This window comes from Hemitrygon akajei, chromosome 8 (genome assembly GCF_048418815.1).
Source record: "Hemitrygon akajei chromosome 8, sHemAka1.3, whole genome shotgun sequence".
Taxonomy (NCBI): domain Eukaryota; kingdom Metazoa; phylum Chordata; class Chondrichthyes; order Myliobatiformes; family Dasyatidae; genus Hemitrygon; species Hemitrygon akajei.
This window is the reverse complement of record NC_133131.1, coordinates 50,755,984-50,779,649: the sequence shown is the minus strand read 5'-3', so window position 1 is coordinate 50,779,649 and position 23,666 is coordinate 50,755,984. Positions and strand designations below refer to the sequence as shown.

General features: G+C 50.2%; 1 long non-coding RNA gene across 1 annotated transcript in view; it reads right to left on the bottom strand.

Moving 5' to 3' along the window:
- LOC140731416 (uncharacterized) overlaps window positions 1-23,666 on the bottom strand; it is a 132,545-nt gene that overhangs the window by 25,106 nt on the left and 83,773 nt on the right. The window contains exons 2-3 of the long non-coding RNA XR_012099814.1: window positions 14,002-14,054; window positions 11,359-13,471 (exon numbers count right to left, since the gene is read on the bottom strand). This is a non-coding gene — a long non-coding RNA (uncharacterized lncRNA). The remainder of the gene's footprint in view (window positions 1-11,358; window positions 13,472-14,001; window positions 14,055-23,666) is intronic.

Sequence of the window (23,666 nt, the reverse complement as noted above, 5' to 3'; positions counted from 1 at the left end):
CCAACATCTTCCATACCATCAGGGCCACACCCTGCACCCCACACCCCAACATCTTCCATACCGTCAGAGCCACACCCCAACATCTTCCATACCATCAGGGCCACACCCTGCACCCCACACCCCAACATCTTCCATTCCGTCAGGGCCACACCCTGCACCCCACACCCCAACATCTTCCATACCATCAGGGCCACAACCCAACATCTTCCATACCATCAGGGCCACACCCTGCACCCCACACCCCAACATCTTCCATACCATCAGGGCCACATCCTGCACCCCAATATCTTCCATACCATCAGGGCCACACCCTGCACCCCAAACCCCAGCATCTTCCATATCATCAGGGCACACCCTGCACCCCAACATCTTCCATACCATCAGGGCCACACCCTGCACCCCAAACCACCAGCAACTTCCATATCATCAGGGCACACCCTGCACCCCAACATCTTCCATACCATCAGGGCCACACCCTGCACCCCAAACCCCAGCATCTTCCATACCATCAGGGCCACACCCTGCACCCCACACCCCAACATCTTCCATACCATCAGGGCCACACCCTTCACCCCACACCCCAACATCTTCCATACCATCAGGGCCACACCCTGCACCCCACACCCCAACATCTTCCATACCATCAGGGCCACACCCTGCACCCCAAACCCCAGCATCTTCCATACCATCAGGGCCACACCCTGCACCCCAACATTTCCATACCATCAGGGCCACACCCTGCACCCCAAAACCCAGCATCTTCCATACCATCAGGGCCACACCCTGCACCCCACACCCCAACATCTTCCATACCGTCAGAGCCACTCCCTGCACCCCACACCCCAACATCTTCCATACCATCAGGACCACACCCTGCACCCCAAACCCCAACATCTTCCATACCGTCAGGGCCACACCCTGCACCCCACACCCCAACATCTTCCATACCATCAGGGCAACACCCTGCACCCCAACATCTTCCATACCATCAGAACCACACCCTGCACCCCAAACCCCAACATCTTCCATACCGTCAGGGCCACACCCTGCACCCCACACCCCAACATCTTCCATACCATCAGGGCAACACCCTGCACCCCAACATCTTTCATACCATCAGGACCACACCCTACACCCCACACCCCAACATCTTCCATACCGTCAGGACCACACCCTGCACCCCAACATATTCCATACCGTCAGAGCCACACCCTGCACCCCACACCCCAACATCTTCCATACCATCAGGGCCACACCCTGCACCCCACACCCCAACATCTTCCATACCGTCAGGGCCACACCCTGCACCCCACACCCAAACATCTTCCACACCGTCAGAGCCACAACCTGCACCCCACACCCCAACATCTTCCATACCATCAGGGCAACACCCTGCACCCCACACCCCAACATCGTCCATACCATCAGGGCCACACCCTGCACCCCACACCCCAACATCTTCCATACCGTCAGGGCCACACCCTGCACCCCACACCCCAACATCTTCCACACTGTCAGAGCCACTCCCTGCACCCCACACCCCAACATCTTCCATACCAACAGGGCAACACCCTGCACCCCACACCCCAACATCTTCCATACCATCCGGGCCACACCCTGCACCCCACACCCCAACATCTTCCATACCATCAGGGCCACACCCTGCACCCCAACATCTTCCATACCATCCGGGCCACACCCTGCACCCCACACACCAACATCCTCCATACCATCAGGGCCACACCCTGCACCCCAAACCCAAGCATCTTCCATACCATCAGGGCCACACCCTGCACCCCAACATCTTCCATACCATCAGGGCCACACCCTGCACCCCAAACCCCAGCATCTTCCATACCATCAGGGCCACACCCTGCACCCCACACCCCAACATCTTCCATACCATCAGGGCCACACCCTGCACCCCACACCCCAACATCTTCCATACCGTCAGGGCCACACCCCAACATCTTCCATACCATCATGGCCACACCCTGCACCCCACACCCCAACATCTTCCATACCGTCAGGGCCACACCCTGCACCCCAACATCTTCCATACCATCAGAACCACACCCTGCACCCCACACCCCAACATCTTCCATACCATCAGGGCCACACCCTGCACCCCACACCCCAACATCTTCCATACCGTCAGAGCCACACCCCAACATCTTCCATACCATCAGGGCCACACCCTGCACCCCACACCCCAACATCTTCCATTCCGTCAGGGCCACACCCTGCACCCCACACCCCAACATCTTCCATACCATCAGGGCCACAACCCAACATCTTCCATACCATCAGGGCCACACCCTGCACCCCACACCCCAACATCTTCCATACCATCAGGGCCACATCCTGCACCCCAATATCTTCCATACCATCAGGGCCACACCCTGCACCCCAAACCCCAGCATCTTCCATATCATCAGGGCACACCCTGCACCCCAACATCTTCCATACCATCAGGGCCACACCCTGCACCCCAAACCACCAGCAACTTCCATATCATCAGGGCACACCCTGCACCCCAACATCTTCCATACCATCAGGGCCACACCCTGCACCCCAAACCCCAGCATCTTCCATACCATCAGGGCCACACCCTTCACCCCACACCCCAACATCTTCCATACCATCAGGGCCACACCCTGCACCCCACACCCCAACATCTTCCATACCATCAGGGCCACACCCTGCACCCCAAACCCCAGCATCTTCCATACCATCAGGGCCACACCCTGCACCCCAACATCTTCCATACCATCAGGGCCACACCCTGCACCCCAAAACCCAGCATCTTCCATACCATCAGGGCCACACCCTGCACCCCACACCCCAACATCTTCCATACCGTCAGAGCCACTCCCTGCACCCCACACCCCAACATCTTCCATACCATCAGGACCACACCCTGCACCCCAAACCCCAACATCTTCCATACCGTCAGGGCCACACCCTGCACCCCAACATCTTCCATACCGTCAGAGCCACACCCTGCACCCCACACACCAACATCCTCCATACCATCAGGGCCACACCCTGCACCCCAAACCCAAGCATCTTCCATACCATCAGGGCCACACCCTGCACCCCAACATCTTCCATACCATCAGGGCCACACCCTGCACCCCAAACCCCAGCATCTTCCATACCATCAGGGCCACACCCTGCACCCCACACCCCAACATCTTCCATACCATCAGGGCCACACCCTGCACCCCACACCCCAACATCTTCCATACCGTCAGGGCCACACCCCAACATCTTCCATACCATCATGGCCACACCCTGCACCCCACACCCCAACATCTTCCATACCGTCAGGGCCACACCCTGCACCCCAACATCTTCCATACCATCAGAACCACACCCTGCACCCCACACCCCAACATCTTCCATACCATCAGGGCCACACCCTGCACCCCACACCCCAACATCTTCCATACCGTCAGAGCCACACCCCAACATCTTCCATACCATCAGGGCCACACCCTGCACCCCACACCCCAACATCTTCCATTCCGTCAGGGCCACACCCTGCACCCCACACCCCAACATCTTCCATACCATCAGGGCCACAACCCAACATCTTCCATACCATCAGGGCCACACCCTGCACCCCACACCCCAACATCTTCCATACCATCAGGGCCACATCCTGCACCCCAATATCTTCCATACCATCAGGGCCACACCCTGCACCCCAAACCCCAGCATCTTCCATATCATCAGGGCACACCCTGCACCCCAACATCTTCCATACCATCAGGGCCACACCCTGCACCCCAAACCACCAGCAACTTCCATATCATCAGGGCACACCCTGCACCCCAACATCTTCCATACCATCAGGGCCACACCCTGCACCCCAAACCCCAGCATCTTCCATACCATCAGGGCCACACCCTGCACCCCACACCCCAACATCTTCCATACCATCAGGGCCACACCCTTCACCCCACACCCCAACATCTTCCATACCATCAGGGCCACACCCTGCACCCCACACCCCAACATCTTCCATACCATCAGGGCCACACCCTGCACCCCAAACCCCAGCATCTTCCATACCATCAGGGCCATACCCTGCACCCCAACATTTCCATACCATCAGGGCCACACCCTGCACCCCAAAACCCAGCATCTTCCATACCATCAGGGCCACACCCTGCACCCCACACCCCAACATCTTCCATACCGTCAGAGCCACTCCCTGCACCCCACACCCCAACATCTTCCATACCATCAGGACCACACCCTGCACCCCAAACCCCAACATCTTCCATACCGTCAGGGCCACACCCTGCACCCCACACCCCAACATCTTCCATACCATCAGGGCAACACCCTGCACCCCAACATCTTCCATACCATCAGAACCACACCCTGCACCCCAAACCCCAACATCTTCCATACCGTCAGGGCCACACCCTGCACCCCACACCCCAACATCTTCCATACCATCAGGGCAACACCCTGCACCCCAACATCTTTCATACCATCAGGACCACACCCTACACCCCACACCCCAACATCTTCCATACCGTCAGGACCACACCCTGCACCCCAACATATTCCATACCGTCAGAGCCACACCCTGCACCCCACACCCCAACATCTTCCATACCATCAGGGCCACACCCTGCACCCCACACCCCAACATCTTCCATACCGTCAGGGCCACACCCTGCACCCCACACCCAAACATCTTCCACACCGTCAGAGCCACAACCTGCACCCCACACCCCAACATCTTCCATACCATCAGGGCAACACCCTGCACCCCACACCCCAACATCGTCCATACCATCAGGGCCACACCCTGCACCCCACACCCCAACATCTTCCATACCGTCAGGGCCACACCCTGCACCCCACACCCCAACATCTTCCACACTGTCAGAGCCACTCCCTGCACCCCACACCCCAACATCTTCCATACCAACAGGGCAACACCCTGCACCCCACACCCCAACATCTTCCATACCATCCGGGCCACACCCTGCACCCCACACCCCAACATCTTCCATACCATCAGGGCCACACCCTGCACCCCAACATCTTCCATACCATCAGAACCACACCCTGCACCCACACCCCAACATCTTCCATACCATCAGGGCCACACCCGGCACCCCACACCCCAACATCTTCCATACCATCAGGGCCACACCCTGCACCCCAACATCTTCCATACCATCAGAACCACACCCTGCACCCCACACCCCAACATCTTCCATACCATCAGAACCACACCCTGCACCCACACCCCAACATCTTCCATACCATCAGGGCCACACCCTGCACCCCACACCCCAACATCTTCCATACCATCAGGGCCACACCCTGCACCCCAACATCTTCCATACCATCAGAACCACACCCTGCACCCCACACCCCAACATCTGCCATACCATCAGGGCAACACCCTGCACCCCAACATCTTCCATACCATCAGGGCCACACCCTGCACCCCACACCCCAACATCTTCCAAACCATCAGGGCAACACCCTGCACCCCAACATCTTCCATACCATCAGGGCCACACCCTGCACCCCACACCCCATCATCTTCCATACCATCAGGGCCACACCCTGCACCCCAACATCTTCCATACCATCAGGGCCACATCCTGCACCCCACACCCCAACATCTTCCATACCATCAGGGCCACACCCTGCACCCCAACATCTTCCATACCTTCAGAACCACACCCTGCACCCCACACCCCGACATCTTCCATAACATCAGGGCCACACCCTGCACCCCACACCCCAACATCTTCCATACTGTCAGGGCCACACCCTGCACCCCACACCCCAACATCTTCCATACCATCAGGGCCACACCCTGCACCCCAACATCTTCCATACTGTCAGGGCCACACCCTGCACCCCAACATCTTTCATACCATCAGAACCACACCCTGCACCCCACACCCCAACATCTTCCATACCATCAGGGCCACACCCTGCACCCCAACATCTTCCATACCATCAGGGCTACATCCTGCACCCCACACCCCAACATCTTCCATACCATCAGGGCCACACCCTGCACCCCAACATCTTCCATACCATCAGAACCACACCCTGCACCCCACACCCCAACATCTTCCATACCATCAGGGCCACACCCTGCACCCCACACCCCAACATCTTCCATACCGTCAGGGCCACACCCCAACATCTTCCATACCATCATGGCCACACCCTGCACCCCACACCCCAACATCTTCCATACCGTCAGGGCCACACCCTGCACCCCAACATCTTCCATACCATCAGAACCACACCCTGCACCCCACACCCCAACATCTTCCATACCATCAGGGCCACACCCTGCACCCCACACCCCAACATCTTCCATACCGTCAGAGCCACACCCCAACATCTTCCATACCATCAGGGCCACACCCTGCACCCCACACCCCAACATCTTCCATTCCGTCAGGGCCACACCCTGCACCCCACACCCCAACATCTTCCATACCATCAGGGCCACAACCCAACATCTTCCATACCATCAGGGCCACACCCTGCACCCCACACCCCAACATCTTCCATACCATCAGGGCCACATCCTGCACCCCAATATCTTCCATACCATCAGGGCCACACCCTGCACCCCAAACCCCAGCATCTTCCATATCATCAGGGCACACCCTGCACCCCAACATCTTCCATACCATCAGGGCCACACCCTGCACCCCAAACCACCAGCAACTTCCATATCATCAGGGCACACCCTGCACCCCAACATCTTCCATACCATCAGGGCCACACCCTGCACCCCAAACCCCAGCATCTTCCATACCATCAGGGCCACACCCTGCACCCCACACCCCAACATCTTCCATACCATCAGGGCCACACCCTTCACCCCACACCCCAACATCTTCCATACCATCAGGGCCACACCCTGCACCCCACACCCCAACATCTTCCATACCATCAGGGCCACACCCTGCACCCCAAACCCCAGCATCTTCCATACCATCAGGGCCACACCCTGCACCCCAACATTTCCATACCATCAGGGCCACACCCTGCACCCCAAAACCCAGCATCTTCCATACCATCAGGGCCACACCCTGCACCCCACACCCCAACATCTTCCATACCGTCAGAGCCACTCCCTGCACCCCACACCCCAACATCTTCCATACCATCAGGACCACACCCTGCACCCCAAACCCCAACATCTTCCATACCGTCAGGGCCACACCCTGCACCCCACACCCCAACATCTTCCATACCATCAGGGCAACACCCTGCACCCCAACATCTTCCATACCATCAGAACCACACCCTGCACCCCAAACCCCAACATCTTCCATACCGTCAGGGCCACACCCTGCACCCCACACCCCAACATCTTCCATACCATCAGGGCAACACCCTGCACCCCAACATCTTTCATACCATCAGGACCACACCCTACACCCCACACCCCAACATCTTCCATACCGTCAGGACCACACCCTGCACCCCAACATATTCCATACCGTCAGAGCCACACCCTGCACCCCACACCCCAACATCTTCCATACCATCAGGGCCACACCCTGCACCCCACACCCCAACATCTTCCATACCGTCAGGGCCACACCCTGCACCCCACACCCAAACATCTTCCACACCGTCAGAGCCACAACCTGCACCCCACACCCCAACATCTTCCATACCATCAGGGCAACACCCTGCACCCCACACCCCAACATCGTCCATACCATCAGGGCCACACCCTGCACCCCACACCCCAACATCTTCCATACCGTCAGGGCCACACCCTGCACCCCACACCCCAACATCTTCCACACTGTCAGAGCCACTCCCTGCACCCCACACCCCAACATCTTCCATACCAACAGGGCAACACCCTGCACCCCACACCCCAACATCTTCCATACCATCCGGGCCACACCCTGCACCCCACACCCCAACATCTTCCATACCATCAGGGCCACACCCTGCACCCCAACATCTTCCATACCATCAGAACCACACCCTGCACCCACACCCCAACATCTTCCATACCATCAGGGCCACACCCGGCACCCCACACCCCAACATCTTCCATACCATCAGGGCCACACCCTGCACCCCAACATCTTCCATACCATCAGAACCACACCCTGCACCCCACACCCCAACATCTTCCATACCATCAGAACCACACCCTGCACCCACACCCCAACATCTTCCATACCATCAGGGCCACACCCTGCACCCCACACCCCAACATCTTCCATACCATCAGGGCCACACCCTGCACCCCAACATCTTCCATACCATCAGAACCACACCCTGCACCCCACACCCCAACATCTGCCATACCATCAGGGCAACACCCTGCACCCCAACATCTTCCATACCATCAGGGCCACACCCTGCACCCCACACCCCAACATCTTCCAAACCATCAGGGCAACACCCTGCACCCCAACATCTTCCATACCATCAGGGCCACACCCTGCACCCCACACCCCATCATCTTCCATACCATCAGGGCCACACCCTGCACCCCAACATCTTCCATACCATCAGGGCCACATCCTGCACCCCACACCCCAACATCTTCCATACCATCAGGGCCACACCCTGCACCCCAACATCTTCCATACCTTCAGAACCACACCCTGCACCCCACACCCCGACATCTTCCATAACATCAGGGCCACACCCTGCACCCCACACCCCAACATCTTCCATACTGTCAGGGCCACACCCTGCACCCCACACCCCAACATCTTCCATACCATCAGGGCCACACCCTGCACCCCAACATCTTCCATACTGTCAGGGCCACACCCTGCACCCCAACATCTTTCATACCATCAGAACCACACCCTGCACCCCACACCCCAACATCTTCCATACCATCAGGGCCACACCCTGCACCCCAACATCTTCCATACCATCAGGGCCACATCCTGCACCCCACACCCCAACATCTTCCATACCATCAGGGCCACACCCTGCACCCCAACATCTTCCATACCATCAGAACCACACCCTGCACCCCACACCCCAACATCTTCCATATCATCAGGGCCACACCCTGCACCCCACACCCCAACATCTTCCATACTGTCAGGGCCACACCCTGCACCCCACACCCCAACATCTTCCATACCATCAGGGCCACACCCTGCACCCCACACCCCAACATCTTCCATACTGTCAGGGCCACACCCTGCTCCCCAACATCTTCCATACCATCAGAACCACACCCTGCACCCCACACCCCAACATCTTCCATACCATCAGGGCCACACCCTGCACCCCACACCCCAACATCTTCCATACTGTCAGGACCACACCCTGCACCCCACACCCCAACATCTTCCATACCATCAGGGCCACACCCTGCACCCCACACCCCAACATCTTCCATACCATCAAGGCCACACCCTGCACCCCAACATCTTCCATACTGTCAGGGCCACACCCTGCACCCCAACATCTTCCATACCATCAGAACCACACCCTGCACCCCACACCCCAACATCTTCCATACCATCAGGGCCACACCCTGCACCCCACACCCCAACATCTTCCATACCGTCAGGGCCACACCCTGCACCCTGCACATCGGCTTCTTCCCTGCCGTGGCTGGGGGATGTCGGAAAATGGCCGGTTGGTCGGAGAGCTCCAGAAAAAATGCAGTTTGCATGTTGTTGCAGAAGAGGGACCTCAATAGAATCCCAGCCACCTTGCAAAGGAACTAAAGAGACAGCAACGAGAGAAATTTAAGGTGTTTCTGCAGGTGAGCTTGAAGAGGCATCCACTTGGTGCCATCTTAACTCTGGCCTGTTTCTGTGCTGTCTGACTCTGAGCCTCTGCAAGTGACCCCATTGTAACACATTCACCAGTACAACAAGCAAGTGATGAGAAATCTCCGAGGCACACCAACACACGTAAGATATGACACTTGGCAACAATTCTCCATAAATTACGGCATCCTCCCGTCAGCCCCCACAACCTTTCAGAGAGTTGTTGCCATGACAATAACACCTAAAAAGCTTGAATCACAATCTTTAGAAAATAGCAGCTGCCCTGCTCTTATTTTGAGTAATATTCTGGCCTATTTTATCTTCCACAGATGTCCCACTGGCAGGAATCCAACATAGACACATGCCGATCTTGTCTCGGTGATGCTGGAGAAGATGAGGCGTTCTTCACTGCAAAACTGGCTATCAGCTAGTAAGCGAGGGGAAACTTGCCACATTTGCATTCCTGACCAACGCTCTCTCTCAGCGGCCTGGTGTTAAACCAAAGCTGACTAAAGGAGAGAACCTCTGTGAAAACCCAGCTGTGGGAAGTGGAGTGAGGCTCCCAATCTGGCTCTGCCAGCTCCTCCAAGAAATAGTCATAGAGTTCAAGAAAATGAAACACTTCAGATCCTGGAAATTGGATATAAAAACTGAGTTCTGATGGAGGATTCACAACTTGAAACATTAACTGTTTCTCTCTCCACAGATGCTGCCTGACCTGCTGAGGGTTTCCCACACTTTTCACTATAGTCATCAGATCCTGAGGTCATAGGTCATAGAATCATTCAGTGTAGAAACAAGCCCTTTAGATCACAGACTCTATGTTGACCCATTCACACTAATTCCATACTAATAGCATTTTATTCTCTTCACATTACTTACAGCTTTTCCCAGATCCTACCGTTCAATCTCTCTACTGCCCGTTATGATGCTGGTGTTTAGGGCAGCAGTGAGGGATCTTTGTCTCTGGCAGTGCTCAGGGCTTCTTTCATCATGTCAGTAGTTCGGTTTTCACCACCGTCAGTCATGCAAGTCCCGGGTGGAGACTCAGGAATACCGTTACACTCAGATGTAGAAGGATTCTTCATTGGTATTTCTGTAACAAGCCTGGAGGACCGGTGGACCACTCTTAGTCTGTCCTCTACTCAGAGTCAAAGCATAAATCCCCGACTCCAGCCAACACAGCTCTCCGGGTCATTGAGGCTCGCAAGCCTCCAAACCCAATGACAAGGTTGTGGTTCTCTTGAAGGTCAGCTACACACTGGGGACACTTTACTACCAAACCTGGAGATGTCTTTGGGAAGGGGAAGAAAACTAGAGCACCTGGAGGAAACTCACACAGTCACAGGGTCAGGGTTGAACCATGGTTGGTGGAGCTGAGAAGCTGCAGCTCTGTCATTGTGCTGTTGCCATTGAACATCAGCAGCCTTCCCCAACGACAGACAGAGGGGGAGTCGATTGAGGAGGTGCTGCAGGAGGACAGCATTGGAGCAATCACAGAAAATACAGGGATAATTAGCACAAATATATATACAAAATGGTTTAATTTATACTGTATATTTTAACCTACCAGATATAGAAAGGCCAAGATAGATTGGACGTGGAAATGATGTTTCCAATAGTGAAAGAGTCTAGGATCAGAGGGTGCAGCCTCAGAGTAGAAGTTCTCCCCTTTAGAACAGAGATAAGAAGCGATTCCTTTAGTCAGAGCATGGCGAATCTGTGGAATTCATTGCTACAGACGGCTGTGGAGGCCAAGTTACAGGTATATTTAAAGTGGTGGTTGACAGGTACAATTTGTAAAGGTTTCAATGGTTATGGGAAGCAGGCAGGAGAATGGAGTTGAGAGGGAAAATAAATCAGCCCTGATCGAATATGGAGCAGACTCAATGGGCTGAATGGCCTAATTCTGCTCCCCTGTCCTACAGTGTTGTTTAGTTTGTTTTGCAGTGGATTTTATTTGTACAGAATGGCCGTGGAAGCAGGTTATCAGCGTCAGACAGATAGGAGAAGGGGGGACTGTTATTGAATGTGGTTACTGCTACTAAAGTCGAATTATTTATTCACAGGGCAGTAAGTGGATGTGGGATGACTGGGTTAAAGTTTACAGTAAGTGTGTGTGGTCAATGTCCTCTACGATGGAATTTTAGAAGGACACACCTGCCCAGGAACTTCCATCTGCTTTCATCTTGAATTCAGGACCTACAGAGCTGGAAGCAAATAACTGACTGACATGCCAGTACATCATTCAGATTTCCTACAGCTCTTCCCACCAGAGGCAGCCTCCATCCAATCAAATCATTGCTGAAAATCCAACCTAATGTGAACTCGCTGGAGGCTGGTTCACACACAATCTGTTCTGCACTGTTTTTGGCATTGTGCATCTTACTTATTTTAAGAAAAGTGCTGTGTTTTTTTCCACGTTGTCCTACAAGATGAGGAAAAATGTTTATATTTTTCAGGGTTTAGCTCAACCTTGCAGAGACAGGTCACACATTTAATTAGTGGTCCAGTTCAGTTCCAGCCTGCTGATTATTTGATGCTGGAGCTAAAGCATAGCTATTAAACACGTGAACACATATTATTTAGCACAGTTAGAGTCATTGAGACATGGAGAAGTACAGCACGGAAACAGGCCCTTCTGCCCATCTAATCTGCTCCTGAGCGAGGTTTGATACTGTTGATAGTCCACGCTGTAGCCCTTCAATACTTAACTCTGTAAGGTTACCAGACATTAGCCCAACAAAGGGATGGCTGCTGTGGTGGTCTTACTTGTGTTATTAAAAACAAAGGAGCCCTTCCCATCTCCCCAGTGAAGCCGGCACTACTCTGGCAGTCAAGAACTGTCCACTGTGTCCTCCTGCAGAGAAACGACCAGTGTCCACTGGAACAACATCATGTGACCCACACAGCATGCCATCCAGTGGGAGGTTCTCTACACCAGCTATGAGAGAGCATAGACGTACTTCAGTTCATCTTATTGAGCCAAATGTTGGGCAGTTGTAATGGAGACAGATGGAATATGGTAGACAGTGGTGGTAAGAACTAGAGGACCTAGGCTGTGTGAGTAGCCTTGTGGGAATGGTGGAATAATTTGAAACCTGTGCTGTAGTTGAGGGTGGAGGCTGTGGAAAGAGCAGCCAAGGCCTGGGATGGACAGGAATGAGGATTGTCTAGGGGTGGTGATGGAGAGTTGGAGGGGCGCAATCAGACGTAGGTGCCTTTCATTAGGGGCCAAGGTCAGATGAAGGTGCGCTAAAGGTTGGGTGAAGATTCAAGGTGAGGCTGGGGAGACTGCAGAGGCACTGGAGGTCAAAAGGATTCAAAACCCTCAGGAGGGGCAAGATGTGAAGAGGACCAGAGGCTTTTGGGATTAGAAGAATTGGAACAGGGTGGAGAGTTTGAGGGGGCTGATGTTCCTAGAGAGTTGAATCTGACATTAGGTGAGCAAATAACCGAAGATTAAACAGGAAGCGTTTATCCTTTTGGTCCCCAATACTTCCCTATGTCACTTCAAGGGCTCCTAATCCAGCAATCCAGCATCCCAGTCCGATGTCACCGGCTGTATTCCAAACGCAGAATGATGGGACCGAATTGTGGATTTCACTAGGATATGGCAGTAATTCCGACCTGACATGAAGAGACCATTTCACTGAAAATCAAAACCTGCAGATGCCGGAAACCTGAAAGAAAAAGGTAGAAACACTCAGAAGGTCAGGCAGCTTCTATAAGAAGAGAAATTGTCACCACTCCTCCTCCTGCCCCCTCTTCTTCCCACTCCACCTCCTCCTCCTCCCCTGTCCCCTCCTCTTTCTCCTCCTTCCCCTCCTCCTCCATTCTCCACACTCCTCCCCTTCCTCCTTCCCTCCTTTCATTTGGTTTGGCAGAGCATTGTGGGCCAAATGGTCTGTTCTGTGTTGTATTGTTCTGTGTTCTCCTCTGCTTGATCTCCCCCTCCTGAGTCGCTGAGTGAAGCTGAGAACGTCACACCCTGACTCCCCACATTGAGAAGCGCCTGTACAACCAATGAGGGTCTGAACCCCTCTCACATAGGCCAACGAGACACACCATCAGACCCATGACCATCGACTGCCTTTGGCTGACAACATCTGGATCTTATCCCTTGGTTCCTCAAGGGTGCAACCAGCCTTAGTGATGAATGATCTGCACTAAAGTTCAAAGCTCAAAGTAAAATTGATTATCGACTACTTACATGTCACCACATAGATTCTGAGATTCTTCTTCCTGCAGGCATGCTTAGCAAATCTATAGAACAGTAACTGTGAACAGGATCAATGGACAACAAACTGTGCACATGCAGATATAAATAAATAGCAATTAGTAACAAGCATGAAATAACAAGATAAAAGAGTCCTTAAATGAGTGTAGCTGTCCCCTTTTCTTCAAGAGCCTGGATGAGGGGTAGTAACTGTTCTTGAACCTGGTGGTGTGAGTCCTGAGGCTCTTGTACCTTCTACCTGATGGCAGCAGTGAGAAAAGAGCATGGCCTGGGTGGTGAGGATCTTTGATGATGGATGCTGCTTTGCTACAGCAATGTTTCATGTAGATGTGCTCAGTGGTTGGGAGAGTTTTACCCGTGATGTCCTGGGCCGAACCCGAAGAGGAAAGAAGTGATGGGTGGATATTGTGGAACCTCGTGTAAAAGCAGAAGTACCAGCTGCACATTAATGGAGTGGTGCCCCTGGCAGCTGATGGCACTGGGAGATCCGGGTTGCCTTCACTGATAAGTGCATCGTACAGTCACTGATCTGCTGTGCTCATCCAAGGTAGATAAGGCCCAAATACCAAGCTTGCAGTCACTGACTACCCCCATCCCAAGTCACTTTCAAACTCTAAGAACTGACTGGCTGGAGAACCAAGTATTATAGACCTTCCTTTGTGTTTATACCAGAACCTGAATGTTACCACCCGATTGCTTTGAGGATTCTGCACTATCCGCTGTAGTCACTTTAAGGGCATTGGCTCGGGGTGTTGTCCAGTCTCTGCCTCAGCCTTGCGTGTTCATCCGGACAAGTGGGAGCTTCTGCTTCTCTGATGCTCCTTACAGTTGGTGGACACATCCCCCTGGTCCTCTCATCCTGTGTAGCTGTAGATGTACTGCTGCTCTTCTTCATTGCCACCCTGAGTCTGATGGTCAAAGGTGCCCAAGGTGGCTGGGTCGCAGGAAGCAGCAAAGTATAATTAGCAAGTTGGCAGCTCAAATTCCAAAGAAAGCACCTCCAAAGCTTGTTCAAATGTCCCACGACATGCACATGAAACATTCCTACAAGTCCACTCAAAATTCAGCTGTGGGACTCCAATCATTAGGCAGTGCCCACCACCCAGGACATGGCCTCTTCTCATTGTTACTGTCAGGAAGGAGTTTCAGAAGCCTGAAGACACACACTCAGCTTCTTCCCCTGTCATTTGATTTCCAAATGGACATTGAACCCATGAATACTACCTCACTATTTTTCGTACTACTTATTTAACTGTTTAATATATATTTACTATAATTCACAGTTTTTTCTATATTATCATGTATTGCATTGTTCTGCTGCCACAAAGTTAACAAATGTCATGACATATACCTGTGATGTTAAAGCTGTTTCTGACTCGGATGTCTGCACAGTGCATCAGGGACAGTTTTACTGGAGAGTTCCTCCTCATCCCTTCTCTAAATACACTCACTATCACCACCGCAAACAGGAAATTGAAAATAAGAAATTGTTAACCAACCTAATTAGCAGCAGAGCTTTTCAGAAGCTGCCACCAAGCAACTTTGCTCCTGAGCAGAGTTTCTAGCTAGCTCTTTATAATTCAGTGTGTTTGTCTCCAATAAACAGCAGAAATCTTGCAGAAGTTCAAAAGGTCAGCACAACATCGTGGGCTGATCTCTAATGTACTGTTCTATGTTCTAAATGCTGCCCAGAATCTGATAACAAGGGGAGCTAAATATGACTTTTGTAACAATAGGAATTGTCACATAAAGTCAGGTGCAGTAGCATGAGAGAGAAAGGATGAAGTGTGGATGTGGACGGAGCATATATAATCATGAAATGTAATGGAGTATGGCCGGCACTTTGTAATATTATATGGCCGACAGCTGCTGGTAGGTTCAGTCGCTCTTTGCCAAGGTTGAAAATCGAGTTGATTAATCTGACTGGAGTCCTTTGTACAGGACAATGGATTGGCCTCCTTGCTGGGAATGTAGGTGAAGAGATGGCACAGTGACAATCCTGCTACACAGCTCCAGTGTGCCGGGGTCAATTCTGAACTCAGGTGCTGTCTGTGTGGAGTTTGCATGTTCTCCCTGTGGTTCTGTGGGTTTTCTCCCACATCCCAACGACATGTGGGTTGGCAGGTTAGTTGTTCGCTGTAAATTGCCCTTAGTGTGTAGACCATAAGACTAAGGAACAGAATTAGACCATTCAGCACTTTGGATCTGCTCTGTCAATCTATCATGGCTGAATTATTATCCCTCTCAATCCCATTCTCCTGACTTCACCCCTGACCTTTGTCGCCCTGGCTAACCAAGAACCTATCAACTCCACTTTATAGCATGGCCTCCACAGCTGTCTGTGGCAATGAATTCTCTAGATTCTTTACCCTCTAGTCAAAGGAATTTGTCCTCATCTCTGTTGAATATGAACACCTGTCCACTCAGGTGAGTGTTTGAACTGTTGAGATGTGGATGGGGAGCAAATGTAGGGAGAGTAGGATTCGTGTCATGGGTCCTGACAGTCAACACATCTCAGTGGTTGAAGGTTTTGCTGTTACATTCCACGAAATGAAAAGGTACGGTGAGCATTAGAGTGAGCTGACAGCGATGGACTATACTACCCTCATCTCAGGTGGCAGGGTGGAGATATGTCTCCACCAAAGGAGGTGTAAGATGCTCCTTCCCTCTGCTAGCCTGCAGGTCACCCTTGAGAAAGGGATAGCACCTGCTTAGCTTCACCTCCCACCCTCACCATTCAGGGTCACATGAAGTCATGGGAGCAGGCGATGGATGGTCGTATGAGCAGCTGGTGCAGATCACAAGTCCTGCTTATGTGACCACTGACACCAGGCTGACAATGTCTGAAGAGTATTGATAATGGCTGGGGTCACCCGTCTTGTAAAGACACTGCCCGGAAGAAGACAATGACAACTACTTCTGCAGAAAAATTTGCCGGGAACAGTCGTGGACATGGGAAGACTATGATTGCCCATGTGATACGACAAGGCACATAACACACGATCGAACCCTCCTTCTGTGCCATAAAGATAGATAGAAACCGTAACACCCACTCAGGCAAGTAGTCTAGTCAGCAGCTTAGTAATGGTTTCTCATTAAAGACATTGATTTCAATGGGCAGGAAAGTGGGAACTTAAACTGAGCTGTTGAACTGAGAGCAAAATAGCTTTTTGACCTGACCTAAAATTCCTTTCCACACATAAATGCTGCTTCACCCGCTGAATTCCTCCAGCAGATTATCTGTTGAGCCAAAAATTACACAATTATTAATGAGGATGAAAGGCCAGCAGAGAAAATGGAAGCAGAACTTTTCAGGGAAGGGAGATCAAATCCATGCAGTTGAGAGAGGTTGGACCACATTCAAAATGAGCATCAAGGTTAGAATGGGAGAGGGAGAAAAAGATCTTCTTTGTAAGTAAAGTTGTTAGGACAATGGCTTTTGAAATTGCCCCTGATTAAACTCTGAAACCACTGAAGGAATGAAAGCATATCTCAGACAGTCATGGTTGAGAAAATCATCAATGCATTAGACCACTGGGAAACAGGCCAGTTCAGTGGCAGCATTCGCTCCCCATGCAGACTGACATTTCAGATCTATAGAGTGTAAGTGGTGATAATCCACAGTCAAATCACCACCCCCCACCCTCCCTTACCATCCCATTCCCACTAGGTGAGCTGCTTCTGTTAAAAAGTAGACCATGAATTAAAATGAAATTTATTCATTGCAAGGGAAGGATTTTCCAAGATGGATGTGGTGAACTGTGCAATGATTGTTGGTACAGATAGGTCTGGTTCTGAGGACTGTTGTCTGTGAAATCTTATCCTGCATACCCACACTACCACCTTGACTGAGGTCCCAGCTGGGTCAGCACCCAGACCCAGTACCCACTGCAGGTAGTCCAGACGTTGCTGCACCCTTCCTGCCAGCTGTCTGGGGAACGAAAGTAGACCAGAACACTTTGAATCCATCGAGTCAGCAGGTCTTTAAACCTGACACTGATTGCTTCATTCCCAAGGTGCGCTCATCATTAGACAGGCTGGTGCTGGGAGGAAAGGTCTTGGATTTCCATAGCACCCCAGAACCGGCAGCATACGTGGAGGTGTAGTCACAGCCAGGAAACACTACAGCCTACCTTAGCACAGTATACTGCCACAAGTGATGATTAATCATAGGCCTGGGGGAGTTTGTATGTTCTCCCAGTGACCACATGGGTTGCCTCTAGTGCTCTGGTGTCCTCCCACATTCCAAAGACGTACAGATTGAGGGTTAATTGGTCACATGGAATCTTGTGATGTGGGCTCTTTGGGCTGAAAGGGCCCGTTATTGTGCTCTATCTCGAAATAAAATACAAATACTGACCGGTCAGCTTAGGTGGTATTGGGGAGCTCAGAAATGGAGAGATCTCTCTGTTTGCTGTTAAATTGCACTGTGTGCCTATACACAGAGGCATATTTGGAACTATTTTCCACATGTGACAAGTAGAGTTAGGTCACCTGTAGGTGGTGATGAGGTTCATGGGGGGTGGGGTAAGTATCCGGCTGTTGACGATTTCTTCTGCGAGTTCAAGTCAGAGTGCAGACGCAGTTCCCGTTCGAACCCCAGTAACTCAGCCACAGGTAGGTCGCAGAGCAGACCTGATGGGCCAGGTGGACTAGTTCTGCTCCACACGTATCCTTACAGAGAGCTGCGTCAGCCTCAGGCTGGAAGGTGTACAGGTTCTCCTGACACAAACTCATAACATAATTGTAAAACTCAAGGCTGCCAATTAGCCATGGTTGCAACAGAAATGCATTATATTTAATAAATGCATGACTCACGTGTATTCTGTGCACGTAAACTGATGGTAGTTGTGTGAAGAGCTGACAGGTTGGGTGATGGTTGCTCAGGTAACTGGGATGCATCTGCAGAACTGGACACAACAAAACACCTAGACCCTAGCACCGAGTTATGAGCAGAGATTTAGGGTGTATTCCCTGGGAGCCAGTTTAAGAAGTAATTAAAGCTCTTAGGATAGTAGGAACAGCCAATAGGATGGAAAGGAAAGATTTCTGCTGATTGGGAAAGGAGTATGGTCTGACAATCAAAGCTAGGCCTTTTTGGATTGAATGGAAGAACACAGTTTTCCATAAATGACAAATATTTAGGTTGTAGATCAGCCATGATGGGTGGATGATGCTCAGAGGGTTTATTCCACTACTGCCAATGATTTTTCCTCTGCTCTTTCAAGTGCTGAAGGAGAAGGCACCAGTGAACAACACGACCCATGGCAACATCCTTCAGTTAGTTCACAAAACTACTTTTACTTCTTTCAAATATGATTCACTATGATTGGAACTGTGGTTTACATTTTGCTGGTGTGATTTCAGGCCAGTTGAGTGGTCTGACACTTTGAGGTTTTGAGTAGAGTGTGTGTCCTGGAGTCCAGGAAGCTTGGAGCTCTCATCAATTCACCGATCTCACCAGTTAAAGCTCTTGAGCAAGGTCAATATCAACGAGAACAAGAATGGAATGCAAGTAAGTGGTGAGCACTGCCTGCCTGCATTTGACCCGTCTTGCTCGATGCTGAGGTTTAATCGTTGCAGTTTGTGGATTGGACTCCCGTTACGCAATGTTTCTGCTTTTTTGTTACTCCTTTTTTATTGCTATTTTGTGCAATTTCAATCGGGGCGGACTGGCTGTGCGACCTGCAGTCAACGAATGACATCGTGCTAAAATGAACAGAACTGAACTAAACAACATTCCTGGATTTCTTCAATGACTTTGTGGTTTGATTTTTTTTATATGTTGTACTTTTTGCTTGTTTTTTTTGCTGTTTGTGTGATTTGTTCTTTTTTTTACACGTGCACATTGGGTGTTTGATGTTTTCCTTTGAATGGGTTCCATGGCGTCTGTTTGTTTTGTGGCTGTCTGAGGGAGGATGAATCTCGGGGTTGTATACTGCATACGTACTTTGATAATAAATGTACCTTGAATCTTTGAAGTGAAGCATTGTTCCATTCAACATATGCTGTGTAATCTGCTGAGTCTAGATCTGTGCATTCAAGATGGCTGATCTAGAGTAATGCAACAAGTATGCATAAGCACATCATCAAAAACACACCATCCCTACCGTGAAGCGTGGTGGTGGCTGCATCATGCTGTGGGGATGCTTCACTGCAGCAAACCCTGGAAATCTTCTGAAGGTAGAGGGTAAGATGAATGGAGCAAAAGACAGGGAAACCCTGGAGGAAGACCTGTTACAATCTGTAGGAGAACTGCAACTTGGGGGGGAGATTTGTTTTCCAGCAAGAAAATGACCCCAAGCATAAAGACAAAGCTACACAGTAATGACTTAAAAACAACAAAGTTAGTGACCTCCACCCAACTGAGAACTTGAGGCTGGACTTGGAAAGGGCTGTTCACTCACAATCACCACGCAGTCTGACAGAGCTCGAGCAGTTTTGTAAAGAAGAATGTGAAAAATTGCAGCGTCATGATGTGCAAAGCTGGTAGAGACCTATCCACACAGACTCATGGCTGTAATTGCTGCCAAAGATGCATCTACTAAATACTGACTTGAAGGGGGTGAATACTTAGCAATCAATTATTTTGTGTTTAATAATTGTAAATAATTTAGATCACTTTGTAGAGATGTGTTTTCACTTTGACATGAAAGAGTATCTTTCTGTTGATCAGTGTCAAAAAAGTCAAATTAAATCCACTGTGCTTCATTGTTGTAAAACAATAAAACCTCTGTGGTGGAGGGGGTGGTGTATATATCTATATAAAATTTATAACTAAATGGGTTCTTTGGGGCATCTATTCTCTGCTGAGCATCAAGCACCCATTTACATAAAACTTACATGAAATGCATTTTATTCTTCTGGAGAATCAGAATATCACTGGCATATGTCATGAAATTTGTTGTTTTGTGGCAGCAGTACATAATAGTAAAAACTATCAATTACAATGTATTAAAAAACAAGAAATACATTAGATAAGTAGTGGAAAAAAGGAGGGGAAAATACCAAGGAAGTGTTGATGGGTTCATTATCCACTCAGATATCAGCTGCTCCTGAAAAATCGGGTGTGTGTCTTCAGGCTCCTGTACCTCCTCCTTGATGGCAGCAATGAGAAGAGGGCATGTCCTGGATGACGGGGGTCCTTAATGATGGATGCCCTTTTTTGAGGCATCGCCTTTTGAAGGTGCCCTGGATGGTGGGGAGGCTAACGTGATGGAGCTGACTGAGTTTGCAACCGTCTGCAGCTTTTTCGGATCCTGTGTAGTGCCCTCCCCCCATACTAGACGGTGATGCAGCCAGTTAGAGTGTGCTCCATGGTACATCTGTAGAAATTTGTGAGAGTCTTTAGTGACATACCCAAAAAGCTCAATGTTGATTTCATCAGACCATAGAACTTTCTTCCGGCTGACTTCAGAGTCTCCCACATGCCTTCTGGCAAACTCTAGCCGAGATTTCATGTGAGTTTTTTTTAACAGTGGCTTTCTCACTCTCCCATAAAGCTGCGGCTGGTGAAGCACCCGGGCAACAGTTGTTGTATGTGCAGTCTCTCCCATCTCAGGCACTCCTCCAGAGTTGTCATAGGTCTCTTGGTGACCTCTCTCACTCGTCCCCTTGCACGGTCACTCAGTTTTTGAGGACGGCCTGCTCTAGGCAGATTTACAGCTGTGGCATATTCTGTCCATTAGGGGTTTGACTTAACTGCTCTCCAAGGGATATTCAGTGACTTGGACATTTTCTTGTATCTATCTCCTGACTTCTGCTTTTCAATGACATTTTGGCAGAGTTGCTTGGAGTGTTCTTTTGTTTTCAAGGTGTAGTTTTTGCTGGGTTACTGACTCACCAGCAACTGGACCCTCCAGGCACAGTGTATTTTTACTACAATTGACACACTTTGACTGCATACAGTGATCTCCGTTTAACTAATTATGTGACTTGTAAAACCAATTGACTGCACAAGTGATGATTTATTGTGTCAATTTAAAGGTGTGGGGGTGAATACTTATGCAATCAATTATATTGTGTTTTATATTTGTAATTAATTTAGATCACTTTTCACTTTGACATGAAAGAGTCTTTTTCTGTTGATCAGTGTCAAGAAAAGCCAAATTAAATCCACTGTGAGTCAATGTTGTAGAACAATAAAACATGAAAACTTTCAAGTTGGGGGGGTGAATACTTTTTATAGACATTCTATGTATAAATATCTATCTATCTATACACACACACACACACACACACACACACACACACACACACACACACACACACACACACACACACACACACACACACACACACACACACACACACACACACACACACACACACAGTGATTGATATGTTCGTGGCCTAAGGTAGAAGGAGATGAGTTATACAGCTCTCGTTACATGCACATGCAGTTCAACTCTTTGAGTGATTATGCAGAAAGTTTGATGTTAATAACCCATCTCCTTCTCTGTTCCAGATCCCCTGCTTTTCTACTCCTTGTGATTTTTATAAATGACTTGGATGAGGAAATGGAAGGGTGGGTTAGACACAAAGTTTTGTGGTTTGAATAATGTAGAAATTCAGGACAAGCTGGCAACAAGCAATAGTCTCTGTTGAGGTCATTGTGTGTTTAATGTTGCAATAGTGTTTGAGTAATCTTGTATATATATATTGCTTGATTAAGCATTGTTGTTTGTTTAAATAATTAATTATAGCTTTTTTGTAAGAATATGTTAATTGCTTACATCATCAGCCTACCATGTGATATGTGTGCGTCTCACTTAAAATAAACTCAAACTACACTTGCATTTTGGACTCCCGGTGTCTTTCTTCGAATAGCTTAATGTTTTGGAAGTTACAAAATATAACAGTCATGACTCAGGCTTAATAGTTTTTTAGGTTCACAGGTGTGGTTTTGGGAATGGAGAGGGGAGTTGGGGTCAGGTTAGAGTTTAGGGGCAGGCGTGTGGGAGATCGAGAGTTGAGGCCTGAGTCTTGGCCTCCACTGCACATTTGAAGACCAGTGACATGGATGTGTGACGAAGGACATCCATGGTCTGATGTCAGGCTGGAAGACCAGTGAGAACAAGGGCTGGGACCCCCACCGTTCAGCGCATCTTCGACGGATTCCGGGATCAGTGTTCCATACGGGTAGCAGGCACAATTGCCCACTCCATAATGTACTGGTTAGGCACAGGAGTACGTTCAGACAGAGACTCATTCCACCGAGATGCAACACTGAGCATCATAGGAAGTCATTCCTGCCTGTGGCCATCAAACTTTACAACTCCTCCCTCGGAGTGTCAGACACCCTGAGCCAATAGGCTGGTCCTGGACTTATTTCCACTTGGAATAATTTACTTATTATTATTTAATTATTTGTGGTTTTATATTGCTATATTTCCACACTATTCTTGGTTGGTGCGACTGTAACGAAACCCAATTTCCCTCGGGATCAATAAAGTATGTCTGTCTGTCTGTCAACAAGACCAGAGTTCGAGGGTTAGTGTTCAGGGTACCGTCATCAGCGAGTATGGAGTTTGAGGCCTGGGGTTCAGGGTCTTCATCCAAGGTACCAAGATCGTAGTCCAAAGGTTAATCCTGCAGTCAAGGCCTAATGAACAGAGCCCCGAATCTGCGAGTCTCCA